At 38.8% G+C, this 5,632-nt stretch overlaps 1 pseudogene; it reads right to left on the bottom strand.

Annotated features, from left to right (window-relative positions):
- Positions 1-962: 962 nt before the first annotated feature.
- LOC102485147 (serine/threonine-protein kinase Chk1-like) overlaps positions 963-5,632 on the bottom strand; it is a 25,849-nt pseudogene continuing 21,179 nt past the window's right edge.

Here is a 5,632-nt window from a genome sequence, read left to right on the forward strand (position 1 = left end):
TCTTCAGCTTATACATAATAGTCCGTTATTTTTTTTCCCTGAACTGTTTGTAAGACCCTTGCTTTGGGCTACAATGGTGCCTGTTGTTCTCAACTCATTGAAAAACAAGTTCTGATCTTTTCCTTTTAAAGTATTCTGTTTCCAAATGCTTGTCTAGTTTTAAAAAGGGGAAAAAAAAGGAAAGAAAGAAAAAAAACATATCCTGGTGCCATGAATTGGAAGCTGCATTTTTCTCCAGTTAATGGCACATTATTTACTTTCTAGATGTGTAAATGAGTAATGGGTCCCTGAGGGGAAAGATAGTACTGAAGAGCAAATAAATTCCATGGATGAGATCTACAGAATTAAAAAAAAAGATTATAAACTCATGCTTTCGGATAATAATAGTAAGGATTTTGTTGAAGGATAAGAACACTGAATTGAATTACACAAGTGAAAAAAGAGAAATGTATTTCCATAATTTACTTTGAATTACAGAAGTTTGATTTCATTTGTTCTGGTTTAAAAAAAAAAAAAAACTGACCTATATGGAAAATGATTTTGTGAAGAAGACGGAGTTTTCTTCTATGAGCTTTATAAAGCCTGATGTTTTTCCCCCCCTCTCTGGGCATGGCAAATTGCTTCTGTGATCCTGGTGAATCTCTTGAGACTTACTAGCCACAGGCAGAACGAATTAACATAACCAGAGAATGCCAGCACCTTCCCGGGGTTCCTGAGCCCTTTAATCCAGAGCAAGACCCACACTTCCTTTTGAGCTCCCCAGGCCATTCAGTACTTATCAGAGAGCCAGTTACTTTAGATTGGGGCCAACAGACAAAGACAGACAAGAAATATTGAACTAGGCAGTGTTCCTAAACCTTCAAAGATCAGAATGTGTACTATTACTCAGAAGATGTCACATATGTAGAATTTTGAAAGAGATAGACAAAGGCCAAAGGCACATGAAGACAGATCTGTGGCAATCAGAGGTAGAGGGACGATGAAAGGACCTGTTCAAGTTCTACCAAACGTAGAGCACGTAAAGGTTACACCATGATGAGTGAATGCAATCCCATGATCACTACTGGTTTTTCAGTGTCACATAAATTTAACTTCATCACCCTAGACCAGAGGTCTTATTCTATAAGAAATGTCATAATGAGTTAGCACATGTGAGCTCCGGATTATATCATGTTAAAATTATATGTGACATAATATTAAACTGCAAATAGAAAGTACAGAAGCACTATTTCCACCTGGATGGTTTTAGAAATGTAAGAGTGTCATTATTTGAGTAAAGCATTACAGAAATTATTTGTGGTATCCTCATTCACAAAATAGAGAATTGTACCATGGCTGGATTTTGTAGGTGATGGAATAAACTTACCTACAGGGGCTGACATCATTTTGCCATAATCCCTAAAGTGTAGGCTCCAATTCTTTTCTTGCTTACCTCCGTCCTCTCCAACACAGAAACCAAGTTTACCAAATTTTAGATGGCATAAAGCTGGGAGGAACAGGAACTAAGTCAGATAACCAAATCAAGGAGCTTTGTATTAATAGACAGGGTTTTGCTGTGTTGTGATTCTCTCACCTCAAGCTCTCCAGGAGCTGTAAGTACAGATACACTCTTGTACCTGGCTTTTAGAGTGGACCAGGAATCCAACCCAACTCTTCTATGTGACCTGGGCCTGCCCGGCAGCAGCATCTACTGGCCCACACTACTGGTGTCTTTGTTCATTTTTCAGGAGAGTTACAAAACTGTAACAAGGACAAATGCAAAAACATTCAGAAAGCCACCTTCACTAGTACTATTGTACTAGTACAATGCTTGGCATTGATATGAAAAAAAAGGCTTATACCCAATATACATCAAAAACATAGTGTAGCAGAATTGATGTACAGATAGAACTCTAGTGGGATAGCAAGACTCCCATTGACTTCATACTTATTAAACCACATCTGAAGACGATCTTCCTCTTTGGGAATCAAAAACAGAGTTATGACCAAAAGAAAGTAATAAGAATGCTGTTACATAAGAAATAGAAGCAAAAAAGAAAGGACTTTTGATTGTCTTGAGAGTTGCCTTCAAATATTCCAAGTGGCTTTAATTTGCAGAGATGATAGGCGAACCTATCTGAAAGCAACTCCTGCTTTGTAAAAGCCAGGTATGAACAGGAGGATTCAGGAGGATTCAGCCCCCAAAGCATAATAACTATGCTATGTGGATGACCCTCCATTACATTTTAAAGCAATTTGTAGGTAGATTTCTCACTTTTATCTCCTTACTAATGTGCTAGCATTATGTGTAACTGTGTCTGTCCACCAGGACTATAAGCTTCTGAAGGGCAAAGTTCCCACCTTTTACATGCCCATATCCCCTCATCTGCTCTCACCAGGTTGCTTCAAGACTTCAGAGGCTCCAATCTTTCAAGATTTTGATACGTAGACATTGCACATTAACCATAATTTTTGAAGTAAAAAAACTGAAAACAACTTTTAAATAAAAATGCTTTTAAAATTATTTGGCTATAAAAAGCCAGTTTTGCTCACAAGTAGAATATTTGGGAATCTTGCAAGTGAGAAATCTACCTACGAATTGCTTTAAAATGTAATGGAGGGTCATCCACATAGCACAGTTAGTATGCTTTGGGAGCTGAATCCCAAATGGCTACCTATGGTTCAAATCCTGGCTCCAGAAGCTTAAACAACACTCCTGTCACCTATATGTGCATACCCCAAATCCTTACAGAAAGAAGAAATGGAGAAAAAGGGATTGTGACATGACCACACACACCCCCACTAAGGAGGGCTTTCTCTCTCTCTCTGACAAGTACATGCCTCGTCTGGTAATTAAAAAAAAAAAAAGAAAGAAAGAAATGCAATGGACTTAAAAAAAAAATGTCTACAACTAGATTTTCCCCATTATATAAGATGACAATGAAAAAGCTGAGCAGTGAGATACTAAAGAAAAGAAACCTGATGCCAAAAAGGCTGATGCCAATGGCAAAGTTAAAAAGGCTGACCCCAAGGCTAAAAAAAAAAAAAAAAAAACCAAGAACGGGAAGTCGCAGTTCAGCCGAAACCTGGTCCTAGTCCATGGCACCGCCAGATACTCCCAATCTGCCATGTATTCCAAGAAGGCCATGTACAAGAGGAAATACTTGGCCACTAAATCCAGGATTGAAAATAAAAAGGAGAAGGTTCTTGCCATTGTCATAAAACTAGCTGGTGGGGATAAGAATGGTGGTACCTGGGTGGTTAAACTTCCCCAAATGCCTAGGTATTATCCTACTGTGCCTCAAAAGCACAGTGATCATCCTCACTGGATGCTGAAGAGCAAGAGAGTGATTTTCCTGAAGCAACTGAGCAGTGGCTTGCTACTTGTGACTACGCCTCTGGTCCTTAATTGAGTTCCACTGAGTAGAACACACCAGAAATTTGTCATGGCTACCTCCACAAAAATTGATATTAGCAAAGTAAAAAATCCCAAAGCACCTCACCAATGCTTACTTCAAGAAAAAGAAGCTGCAGAAGCTCAGACACTGGGAAGGTGAGATCTTCGACAAAAAGAAGGAGAGAAATATGAGATTACAGAGCAGCACAAGGTTGATCAGAAAGCTGTGAACTACAAATTTTACCATAACCAAAGCTGTTCCTCAGCTGCAGGGCTACCTACAATCTGTGTTTGCCCTCACAAATGAAGTTTATCCTCATAAATTGCTGTTCTAAATTTCTTGCCAAAAATCTAACTAAATAAATGAATGTCTCCAACTGTGGATTGTCAGAAAAGTCACGACACAATTTTGCATAGAAAAATACATTCTTGGCATCAGTAGTTAGTGTAATGGCTATGTCACTGAACTCCCATGTAGTCAACCACGGCTCAAGTCTTGGACCCGGTGGCTTAAACTCACACTGGGTGCGTGCGCGTGTGCACCCAAAATCCCGAAAGGAGAATGGAGGAGAAGGGATTGTGGTGTGGCCATCCCCCCTGGAGGGTGATTTCTTGCTTTCTGTATCTCTGTCTCTCTGGCAAGTGCACACGCTCTATAGCAAAAATCTCTGCAAAAAAAAAAAAAAAAGAAAAATACATCCTGACTTTTCAGACAACCTAATAGTTAAGTTAATTTAATATTGCTGGTAGACATTGAATTGTTTATTGGTTTTAGATGTTACATGCATATATATGTATATAGTTATTACATATTGTAATATAAGCATATTAGGTCTTCTATTTTCATAGTTCTTTTTGAAGTTCATATATACTTAGCCTGGTACTCACGGGGGATGCCTTAGAGACTTACATAGTAAGCATTCAGTAATTATTAAAATCAGTTAAAATACACTGATTTATCATGTGAAAACTAGAAATCTCTAGTTCCTTTCTCTGCTTAGAGCTTGAGAGGGTGCATTTAAAAGGCCAGTAGCAACAGGAGGGGTGAGGCAGCAGCTGTCCTCAAATTTCTGTGAATTCTTCTTGCCAAGAAAAGATACATCCTAATTCGGTTTATAATTGCAGGTGTGATTGTGCCCAATACTACATCAGGGACATTACCATGCTAATAACAGGAAGCGTACTGAGATCAGAGACTCAAACTCCCATTTAGTTCAGGAGTTGACTCACAGCTTTTCTAAAAAGAGAGAATTCTAAATATACTGAAAAGGGACCTAACTAGTTGCTGGATATTAGGAAGGGTGCCTTTTTGCAGGTCTTTTTGAAAAAAGGCAACAGATTAAACGGTGGATCAAAATATAAGCGAAAGAATTGCCCACCAAGTTAAAAAGCAAAAAGGGACTGAACTAAAATAAAAATAGCTCCAGCCCAGAGATCAAGAGGACTATTTTGTCCAAGGAAAGAATAGAAGTGGTCCGCTTACACTCCGCCAAGCCACTGGCTTCAAGTGCATCATTGTGCCAATAGGGGAAGGTCTGAAAGACTTCATTATTAAGAAGTTAATGCTTGACAGCGGCCGACTCCACCACAGCAAAATTACCCGCCTCCGAAAGACTGCCTCCTATGAGTCTTGGGTTAATTACTCAAATCTCCAAATTATCCTTCAGGGAACAAAATGAAGCATACAGAATCAAAAGCAGATCTGTAGCTGAGATTATGAAAAGGGAGTGGATTCCTTTCTATTAAAAAAAAAAAAAAGATTATTTCTATTGTAGGAACCAGAACAGAGGAAAAGAAAGAAGAAAAACCAACCCTGCCCATGTACCAAGCAGGCAATAAATGGTGGGCAGCTGGACAGCCTAAGGGGAAGACAAAATCTGCCCATACGCATACTCACAGTGTTGTCTACATTTCCAAATAGAATCAGTCACCCCAAGTAGAACTGCTTGAGAGGAATAGGGGTGCTGAAATGGAGACACCCTAAGTCTTGTTGATGAGAATATTTTCACAAACCCCATTTCCTAAGATAGTCAAATGTGCTATTGTACAAGCCACCAATAAGTCACTGAAAATAAAGTAACTACTTAACCATTACTTTTCCCTCCTTACATACATATAGTCATATCCTAACCCTGCTTGCCATTTTAGGAAGAAAAATCCATTCAGAATAAATTGCTGGAGGTCATGTATGTTCCCCAGGCAGAGGGATAGACAATGATAAAGTAATCCCCCCATGGGTGCTTTTTTTTTTTTTTT

The sequence above is a fragment of the Tupaia chinensis genome, unplaced genomic scaffold (genome assembly GCF_000334495.1).
Source record: "Tupaia chinensis unplaced genomic scaffold, TupChi_1.0 Scaffold000251_1, whole genome shotgun sequence".
NCBI lineage: Eukaryota > Metazoa > Chordata > Mammalia > Scandentia > Tupaiidae > Tupaia > Tupaia belangeri.